The sequence below is a fragment of the Montipora foliosa genome, chromosome 5, assembly GCF_036669935.1.
Source record: "Montipora foliosa isolate CH-2021 chromosome 5, ASM3666993v2, whole genome shotgun sequence".
In the NCBI taxonomy this organism is placed as follows: Eukaryota; Metazoa; Cnidaria; class Anthozoa; order Scleractinia; family Acroporidae; genus Montipora; species Montipora foliosa.
The window spans coordinates 43173029-43184213 of NC_090873.1; the positions used below are offsets into that span (position 1 = coordinate 43173029).

General features: G+C 39.2%; 1 pseudogene; it reads right to left on the reverse strand.

The window, feature by feature from the left end:
* Positions 1–391: 391 nt before the first annotated feature.
* The window catches only part of LOC138002784 (uncharacterized), a 26442-nt pseudogene continuing 15648 nt past the window's right edge, over positions 392–11185 (reverse strand).

The following is an 11185-nucleotide window of genomic DNA, read 5'->3' on the forward strand; positions in this document are numbered from 1 at the left end:
GTCACAAATTGCAATTAGTCACGTGTTTTGCTTCCCTGTTGGATGGGATTGATACTGGGATAGTCCAGACCATACCAGAGAAATTTGAAAACGGGATTCCCGCAACGAAAACGCAACAAAAGTTTTCCGTTCGCACACGAAACCTGATAAGATGTTTCCCGTCCACAGTCCCCAGCATGCGCATATCGAAGCGTGTGATTAAGCCCGCCATCAATTCCCCTTCAGTGTACATCGTAGTGTCCGCATTTTCAGGTTGTACCCAGTGTACTAAATTCTTAAACTGAGCAACTTGACTATGTCTTTGATGCTAAATTTACAAATTAAAGAAGGGAACACTCAGAACAAACTCAATGAGAACATCATTTCGTTTTATTGTTTTATGTTACAAATTGATATCTTTAACGTTAATCGTGAATGGCGAATTCTACAAAAGAATCAAAGTTTTAATTATCTTCAGCCACATGATAAGATTTGTACTGAATTTATCCTGAACATCCTTAATACCACTATTTACACAATCAATGGCTGCCTAAAACTAAGATAGCACATTTTGGGGCAATTTGAAAAGTGCTTGGACCAGGAAACTTTGGGACCAGCAGCGTAATCTTATGAGTACGTTCATGATGTTCTTTGAAGAATGCAACTGCTCTTCTGGTAAATGCTGAATAACTTCAGTTGTACAATGAAAAAGACTAGTATTACTATCAGTTGCAAACATTATTTCCTCCCTTTTGGTGGGACCTAGTTTTGCTTAGCTTGGAACTGGTAATAAAAAGAAGGGACTCTTATCTCTTGCCGAAAGGTTCGATGACATTAATGCTTACACAATTTTTAGCAATTTTATTACATAATCCAGGGGCATCCAACGACCAATTTGTTGTAAAATGTATTATTATACCCCAGTTAATGAAAATAAATGTTATTAAGGCATTTTCAGGTGTTTTTCAGTGTTGCTGGGAAAACATCTGTTCCTTTTTCCCAGCAAGACACACAAGAAATTTCCCAGCCAGCTAAATAAAATTGGTTGGTTTCCCAGCCAGCTGATCAAATTTATTTCCCAGCCAGGAATTCCGCGCACTTTCAAATCCCTCGATCCGAAACGACCGAACAAAAGCGACAAAACCGGGACAAAACAGGTATTTTCCGCAAGCGCAATCACTCTGACCAGCCGTTGTATGTTTGTGACTACTCTCTTGGAGAGGGAAGGGGTTCCCTTTTTTTTTTTTTGTTTAGTCGTCCTCAGTCTTCAGAGTTTCTACAGCCAGCTCGGGTTGAAATGCTAGAAAAAGTCAGTAATTCCCAGGCAAAACCTCTATCAATAACAAAATTTCCCAGCCAGCTCATCGAAATACCTATATTTTTGCCAGCCAGCAAGATTCCTCTGGGGAACAGATAATGTGAGGAACAGATTCGTTGGGTGCCCCTGATAATCTAGCTGTGTAAAATCATTGCTCTTATGTAAAGCTGATAGGTAGTTTATACTCGATTCCGCGTTGGTTAATGTTTCCTTCCGCCATATTTTGATTTCAATCTTTATCAAACTCTCGCTACGAGAGGGAGGACTGGGGGAAAGGGAGGAGGCAAAAATGGAGGGAAAATCTCCGTTTTCGAAAATATTCGGATACGTGTAAATGGGGTCTTAGGTTTGGAGGCCCTCCCAGGGGTTTTGGGGAACAAGGGAGCGTGACTAATTTGAATTGCCCCTCAAATACCACAAACAATCACTGAAACTTCTGACTTAAAATTGACCCTAATAACGCTAATCATATATATCGCTTGAAAGTGGACTTAAAGGGACACATTGTGGCAATTGGTCAGGCTTACATTTCGACGAAAGGGCCCTCTGGAAGCATTACAGTCGATTTCATAAGTTTTGCATGGCTCTCTTCGTCTTTGAGTTCATGCTTATAACACTTGGTCTGTTGTCATTCTTCTGCTCAGTGTAAGGAGGAGGAGGCCCATTGAAGCTAAGGGATCTTCTCTGAGGGTCCGCTCTGATAGGTATTTTACTTCGGGGTGGCGGTGCTGTTGGTTCCTCATTCTCATCCGAATCACTCTCTGTGTCGCTTAAGAACATTGGTCCGTTCTTTAAAAATGTCCCTAGAGGAGGAAAGAAAACCAAATTATTCACTATTTAGCTGGCATATATACTCTAAAACCCCAAAACACCATAAGACTCCTTATTACACATAACATGAGAATTTTATTCCATAAACCTCATTTGTACAAATCTATACGCTTTATAACACATATGGAAAAGGCTTATACAGCCAATCAGAATGACATACAGCTATTTCACATGCGGAAGTATAACCAATCAACGATAGCGTAAAGGCCTCTCCAAGCCAATCACTCGTGCATCTCTAGCGTCTCGGGCAAATCGTACTTTTGTTATTGAATTAAATTAAATTTGCATTTGGTTCTATTGTTAGTGAGTTTTCTTTTCTAATTTACATTCAGAAAACTATTTCAATGAAAATTCTCGTCTTATGTGTAATAAACAGCTCACGACATAGAAAGTGCTTTGTACGGGTTATATTCACTCGTTGTTTGTGTCAAAAACCCTCACTCGCTCGTTCCTCGCTCGTTCGGGTTTTTGACACAAACAACTCGTGAATAAAACCCAGTACGCCGCACTTTCTATGAAGTAAACTATATGTACTGTTCTACTAAGCATATAGCGGCTCGAATTTCTAAAAATATGGAAAATGAAAACAACGTCTTTTCTTAACCATGATGTTCCGCGCACGCGCATTTGGCGCGCCGAGTTCCGCTTTTAATCCACTTTTCGGAAAGTTTTTGAACGCTGTTTAAACATTAATTCTTGACATATCAATTCGCTGAGACTCAGAAAACAGAAATGAATTATTAATCTGGAAACATGAATTAAAATCCCTCACCGTGTTGCCCTCGAATCATACGTCAAGGCCTTTCAATACAAAGTTCTTACCTCTATACTCTACACTAACACAAAATTGCACAAGATCGGTTTAAGACCGAATGATCTGTGCAGTTTTTGCAAGGCTCAGTCAGAAACTTTAAGCCACTTTTTTTATCACTGTTCACATTTCAGACATTTCTGGACTGATTTTGAGTCTTACTGGCATTTTTTATCCAATCAACTGGTACACCTCTCTTTGGAAAATGTTTTATATGGAATAATATCGCAACAATTCCCTTTACTTAATTTACTCATTGTTATCGTTGGGAAATTGTTTTTGTGGGACTGCAGAAGAAGCCAAATTAATCCAGATATTACTGGGTTTAAGAACAAAATTGTTCGCAAGTGCGAAACAGAAAGGAATTAAAAACACGAAAGACTATTTTAAAAAGAAATGGGTGCTCATACCAACTCGATAAGCCTACTAGCCTGTTGTTCTACTGTTTGTTGTTGTTGTGGTTGTGTCTGTTTGTGTCTCTCTTTCCAGTTATTTATAATGTAAGGCGTTTTATCCTAACATAAAAATCTACCCTTCAATCTTTAATTTCTCAATAATTAATGTGTTGTAGTTCATTGTGGTAAAACATTGATAATTAATTTGTCTATAAATAAATAAATAAATAAATAAAAAAACTGTCGTCCGTTTGAATGGCAGTGAGTGGTTACATAGCTCTTTGGTAATGTAACAAAAACATGGCTTCATAGAGTTCCAACCCATCGTGCCCGATTTACTTTCGCGGGTTTGAGTCAAATTGCTTCCTACTTTCAATACAATAATAGACATTTTGTGTATCATCCACTTTTCCAACAAAAGCACCGAAAATTAACTGAAGTATTGGTCGCAAAAAAAAAGTACACAGCAGAGGCCGTGATTGTCTTGCTAACCTCCTGGCAGAATTTCACTTCAGTCTCTTGGCCTCAAGCGAGTGAAAGTGCGAAGGTTTTTTCATTTCATAAGAATTTTATCTTCAAATTCTTAATTAACTCGTAAAAATATCTTTCGAGCTTTCCTATGCTTAGGAAGAGAGATTGAAGTAAACTAACAAATGATCTCACTTACCCGAATTATTAAACTGTTGACCAAATTGCTGTAGATTCCATCCTTGCGGTAGCATCTCTAACTTTCTTTGCGATTCACCGCTCTCGTTTATCATGGTGAAGTGATCACTTGGTTCATCTTTGGATCGCAAGCGCCGTCCTCTGTACAAGAAAGGGAATTTTAGCAAAAACGACTCGACACCAAAGAAAATATCACTAAATAATATAAACACTTATGCGGTCGTTGCTAATAATAATTGAAATGACTAGAGAACACTGGATTGATAGAAACGCGGTTAAACTAAATACTGAGGTAACGAAAATCATGCTCACATTCTCGCCCAGGCCCCAGTTGTTCAAAATTGGATAACTATATCCACCGCACACCGGTGGCTCAGTTAGTTGAGCACCAGGCTGCCATACAGGAGGTCGTGAGTTTGACTCCGGCCGGACCAACACTTATGGTCTTAAAATAACTAATGATAAAGTGCTTCCTTTGTAAAGACATTTGCAATGGCTAGACTCTCTAGTCTTCTTGGATAAGGACGATAAACCGTAGGCCCCGTCTCACAACCCTTCAATGTTCATAATCCTGTGGGACCTAAAAGAACCCATACACTTGTCACTTGTTCCGGGTGTTGTGGTCTGTCCTCTGTGGTGTAACATGGTTGGGAGGGTAAATGCTCGGAGATACTAACTACACCAAGCTACTCTAAAATCCGAGGATATTAAATAAAGCTAAGATATGATATGCATGATTTAATATTTAACAATTAGACCCATAGCCTGCAAGGGCGCCCGAAAATGTTGTACTCTTTGCGGGAATAAATGAGTCAAAGTCATCTTTTTGTGTTATATTATTTCACTGTTTTAATATATACTAAAACAACTATTCACCTCAGTGTCGGTGGCTACTGGTGGCTATCTACCACTAGCCACCTTCACTTCGGTGAATAGTTGCTAATTATCCACTGGATACAGTCGAACAACTGGGACCAGAACCTCAAATCTTGTAATGTTACGTTGCTGTATTTTAGATGACAGAACGAAATCAGCTAAAATGCTTTCCTCGTGAGTTTCATCGCGTTTTCGTCTTCTTTAATGATTGAGTTTGTGAAAGCTCAATTGAACATTACGATTAAACGAAGAGTGAACAGACAGATCAACGCACTTCGTGTTTTTAATACTCCTCCTTTTCATTCGAGTCATACGGGAAACATTTTTCTGCAGCTTACATTGAGCCCATTTATTTGGTCTATTAATCAAAGCAGTAATCAGAGGGGATTCCCGCAGTTATGCAAAACGTGTGTGAAACAGAACTAGGCCACGAATTCTCTCCAAATATTTAATACTATCCTTGATTGCCTTCATTTGTGCTCATGGAGGCGAGAATTGGTCACTTCTTGGCGGAATAATTGAAAATCGAGACAGCCGACACTTTAAGGTCCTTTAAAGCTGTGTGTGCAACTTCGCCACTTTGCCTCAAATTCTCCGAGGTTTTTGCTCGGCTTGCGCCTGTTATGCTGAAAATCATTTACACGTACGGAGCTACCAAAGAGTACCCGGGCATCATTTTCTTACAAGTATCTGAACTCTTACCTATGCCAGCAAGTCAATATAGTCCACAATATCCCTGTCAATCCAATACCTATGGCTATAGATCCAACCACTATATACCATAGACTCCAGTCTAAAACGACAAGTAGGCAACTGATCAGTAACACTTTTTAATCGTTATAACGATTCAAATTGAGTTTCATTGCACTCAACGGGCTTGTTGCGCATTCATATGAAAACTGGAACGCTTTGACAAAAAGTAACCACCCTTTTTTTTTTAATTTATTAATTCAGAGGACTTATTTTGAATCTCGTGAAACCAATTTCAAAGCCTTGATTGATTGATTGATTGATTGATTGATTTGCGTTTACTCGGTCACTAAAAAAAACGCCCGATAGAAAGTAAAAAAAATTAGCCTTGTTCAATTCATTTGATAAGAGTTGGGAAATTGAAATAATACGAAATTTGGTCTTAGAGAGCGTCTTGCTATAAACAAATTACAAACGCTTTAAGGACTTGTCAAATCAAGTTACCTTCTAAGTTTTAATTAATGAAGCTTTTACGTTCAATTATGCAGGGAAACATAACTGAGAGAAGATAGAATAGCAAAAGAGCGTACTGGCCCCTGCATCTTTATACAATTTCAGGATTATTTTGTAAATCGAGCCGCGTTTTCATAAATAGCTCAATGATTATGACATGCACGTTTAGCGCTAATTTCTGGGGAGAATGATAAAGCGCAACGAGCTTAAGCTAAGAGGCAAGATTCTCTAATAAGAGGGTAAGCAGAGATGAGCACTCGCCTCCAACCAATGTGGCCCGGTTTCGATTCCCAGATCCGGCGTCATAAGGGGTTGAATTTTTTGGTTCTCTACTCTTCTTCGAGAGTGTTTTTGCCGGGTGCTCCGGTTTTCCCGGCTCCTCTAAACCCAACATTTGATTTGATTTGCGTTATTTTGTTAATTTCAGTTTACAGTGTCCCCAATTAGTACTCTAGGCGCTAGAAGACTAGTCACTTAAATAAAGTTCCTTTCCTTTTATACAGTTTCATAATTATCTGGTAAATCGGGCTAAATTTTCAGAAATAGCTCAATGCTTATGCCTACACTTTTATATTTAGCGCTGGAAAGAATGATTAAAACACAAGGAACTTAAGCAATGAGGTTTTTCTACACCGCGTTACGACCCACCTGAACCTTGCTCCTCCACTTTCTTCCTAGATGTAATATATGCCATCTGAGAACCCTTATTGGCTACTTGATTGACAGGAACAGGAATGCAAAGCTCTTTACTTGCACAGTCCCCCGCGTAGCAGTTTTCGCCCAAAAGCAAGGCCAGGTCGCACGTCTGCTCAGCGCAACATAGTGCTGCGCATGTCTCAATGCTATCCACTTCCGCTATTTGAGTAAAGTTTCCTGCTCGGAGGCCTCCCAGTAAGGTGTGGTTGTAAAGGATGTGGCTACGGGTGCATTTGGGATTGATGGATAGCCAGCACCTTCGTCTTCTAAAAGCTCTATTTAAATTGAGAATTGAAAGAACTCTTGATCTGTGTACTCTTCACTTCATTATTTAAACTAGCCCAACACATGTTGACTTCTTATTAGACAACGAATCAACTTTCTCTGTATTGGCAAAGGACGAATTGAGAAAGGACAGAAAGCGGCATTTACGAAGGCGTCAAAGTGTTTGAATGAAGTTGGCACCACAAGAGTTCAAAGAAATGTAATATGTTTCCTCTATAGAAGGAGTGTGTTTCCTTACCTTCCTCTGTAATTTTTGGAGCCCATTTTAGAAAAGCTATTCTGGGGTAGAACCTGGACGGCTGGGCAGGTATAGTTTGACAAACACGATCACTGTAACATGACACGGAGTAACAATAACTTCCCAACATGAAGGCCATGTCACCCTGACCAAGGTCACATGACTTGCCAATGCACTCCTGCATATTCTTGGTCTTGCCTAGTGAGGTGAAGTTGCCTGATTTAATGCCTCCAAGCAATGTAACATTCGGGTAGATTTTGCTGGAAGAGCACGTGCTGGTTTTGAGTATAGTGGGGTGGGGAAGTTTGTCGCTGATTATTTCGTGAATTTTCATCGTTGGTACTTCTGGCCTCGGGACGGTTGGCAGGACGTTTGCTATAAGAAAACAAATATCAATTCATGGCTTTTTAAATTATTAAGAAACGAGGGAAACTGAAGCATCTCTCAAATCATGGAAATGGTCCAAGCTTTTGAAATGGTTCAGATGACCAGACGCGGTGTCCCAGTAAGTTTAAAGGATTTTGTCGTTCGTCCTTTTTATGGTCCGGTCAGGGACATCCTTTGTTGAATACTGAATCCCGTTGGGAAATAGAAAATTCTCTCCCTTTCTGGTGACCAGGAGCTCATTTTCCAAAGCTTGACGTTTCTGCGCCTTCGAATGAAAAGGACCACACTGAAATAAAGCATCTTACATGATTGTTTTGAAATAAGCGTTGGTCGTTTCATCACTTATGAACTTAGCTTTGTGGAAAGCCGTATCGAATTTATTTTACCATAACTCAAACTATACGTTTAAAATACGGAGGTATGTGTAACACTACTGAAAGTACGCACCTTTTCTCGACAGGATAGGGTTAGGTTTGGGTCTTTGCAACTCTCGGCGCCTGATAAAAGCTATCTGGGGTTCATATTTCGTGGGTCTTGCCTTTACCGCTTGACAGAGCTCCTCGCTAAAACAATCCACTGCAATACAGGTCCCTCCAATCATAAAGGCCAGGTCGCATGTCTTGCGCTCACAGCATAACGCAATGCACATGTGCATATTTTTTCTCATCACCAAGGTCACTAAAGTTTCCCGCCTTTATCCCTCCCCTTAAAGTCACGTTCTTTAGAATGGACTCTGTGTGCAATGAAGTTCTTCTTGGGTTGACGGATCCTCTACGGAAACTGAAATGATAGGCTCGCAATGAGTGCAAAAGCTTAAAGGGAAAAAAAAACAGGAGGGCTTCTCGCGAGAAAGGAATATTCAAGGTTTCAAGGCTTCAAGGTTTAAAGGTTTATTTACCATGATTACATATGATGTATCCGATTTAATAAACAAATACAAAAAAATTGTAAAAAAGGGCGAGGAAACCCATAAAGAAACTATAAGAGCTTATGGAGCTATGGGCTTCCTCAAATTAGACTAAGAAATTAAGTTTAAGATAGCACTGGGACGTAATACAATATATCATTAAAAAGACGAAAGAGTGCACACACACACACATTTATCCACAAAAATACAAATCGTAAATACTTCGAAGAATTTGATGCTACTAACGATAAAGAAGAAATTCTTTTAAGGTTTTTGCAAAACTGAGCGGTAGATCCAGATGACTTAATTTGACTGTCAAGAGAATTGAAAAATTTAGGCCTTGAAATCGGATTGAAAATTTTCGTATATTAGTTCGAACTAATGGAATATAAAAATTGGAATTGGATGAGTTTCTAGTGTAATAAGGATGAATATATTAGCCAGTGTAAAACATGTCATTAAATGATTCGGAAGTAAACCTTTAGAGAAGAAAAACATAAACTTGCCTAAATGAAAAAAAAAAAACAACATTACTGAATTTTAAAACTTCGAGATCTCGAAAAATAGGATCTGTATGGGAATCAAAGGGAACTTTAGCAACAATTCTAATTGCTTTCTTCTTGAAAGTAACTATCTTTTTAAGTTAGAATTATAGGTCAATCCCCACACAGAAACGCAGTAAATTAAGTATGGATAAATTAAGCTATAATACAAAATACGAAGAGAGGCTGTAGAAAGGCAAAAACTTGACCTGTACAGGATACCAATGGACTTTGAAATTTTTCTGGATACATTTAAGATGTGAGGTTAATCAGAGAAAAGGCGCCAGGTGCCAGAGAGAAAGAGGAATGCACTAAATCCAATAACCCTTATATTGACAGGCTTTCAAAGAAATACAAAACGTTAGAAAATTGCAAACAAAATGCAAACATCCTCCAATGTCATTAATTTGAAGCTGAAAATTAGCCTGAGAGCAGACGTTTCCTATTTCCTTTGTTCCCTGCGTAAAAGGCCTCTTTACCGCGCCAACTGTATCATTGTAGTCCTGCTATCAAGGCCTATCAATAAACGAGATGCCTATAACTGACTCTTGTTTGCGCTGACATATATATCAGTGTGAAAATGATTTGTTCTCGTTTAACTGAAAAGTAATTCGAGAAATGACAGAGTTACATGGAATTGCTACGAACTGCGCTGTTTGCACCTGCTTTGATTGGTTGTAGTAATTACTTTGGTATTCTCTAACTTCTCTATTACCTGCAATTTGATCCTTGGCTGGATTAACCACAATGGGTCTCACTGCTGCAATTTTCACCGTCAAATTACTCGATTTGACGGTTTTATCTCGCAATGTTCCTGACTGAAGCAATCCACTCCATAACAATGCTTTCCAGGCATAAATGCCATTTCGCAATCGTCTTTATCACAACACATCTGAATGCATGTCTCCATGTCGTTTGCCATCCCCAGTCGCGAAAATTTTCCCGCACGCAGCTCGTGAGTTAGTGTAACATTCGTTAGAACTGACCATGAGGGCATTTCAAAGGTCTAACGTTTGTGATTCAGACTCCCAGCCTTTGTCTAAAAAGAGAAATATTATATTTTTCTGACTAATCCCTCACTAAGGAAGCTCGCACTGATTGGCCAATCTTACGGACTTCATGGTTTTTTCCACGCAAATCAGTTGACCAAAAGATATAATAAATATCTTACTCACGGCTTATCTCAATTCTAGGGCAGTACTTCAGTTGCCGCTTGTATTTTTCAGTACAAGTTATGTCGGTTAGAAAATGGAAATTATTAAGTCACTGGTCATATCTACTGCCTCTCTACGGGCTCATTACGAACTCACAAAATGACCAGATTACAGTTGGCTTGATAGCTCAGTTTGTATAGCACTGCATTAGAAATCGCCGAGGACATGGGTTCAAGTCCTGCTCAAGCCTGATTTTCCCTTGTTTTCCTTTTGTTATAAGCCTATTCCAGGCTCAGGCTCCCAGATAGTCGGGAAAACGAAGGACAACTGCGTGTGGGGGATTGGGTTGAGGCGACCGAAGCCTCCAATTGTTTTTCACACTCGGTCGTTTTCGTTTCCCCGACTATCTTGGGGCCTGGAACAGGATACTTTTTTTAAAACCCATTCTCTACCTTTTTCTCTACCTTGAATTCAACCTCGTTCCCAGGGACTCTCTCTTCTCTGCCTCCACTGTCGTTGAGAAAAGACTCTGGTTCACACTGGTCTCGTAGCACTCGTCGACAAACATTTTCCCACTGGGGTAGTGTTTTCGTTTAACTGGGCGAGACGTATTCGTTTGACAAGGCTTTGTTTAAATAAGTAATGTTTATCTACAATGTAAGTATCCAAAAGGTCAAAAGAGCTGAAGTTATATTTATGCAACCATTGGTGACACAAATTTATGCGTCTAAAATATTCGGGTCAGAGCTGTTTTAAATCAGTTACAGAATTTGTGTGAATTATTACATTATACTTATTACACTTTACTACTGAGCAATTTTAGTTTTAAACAATTTTAAAGCGAAATTGCTAATTGATTTGTTTCAGCCATCACGTGCTTCAATGAATGCACTATAA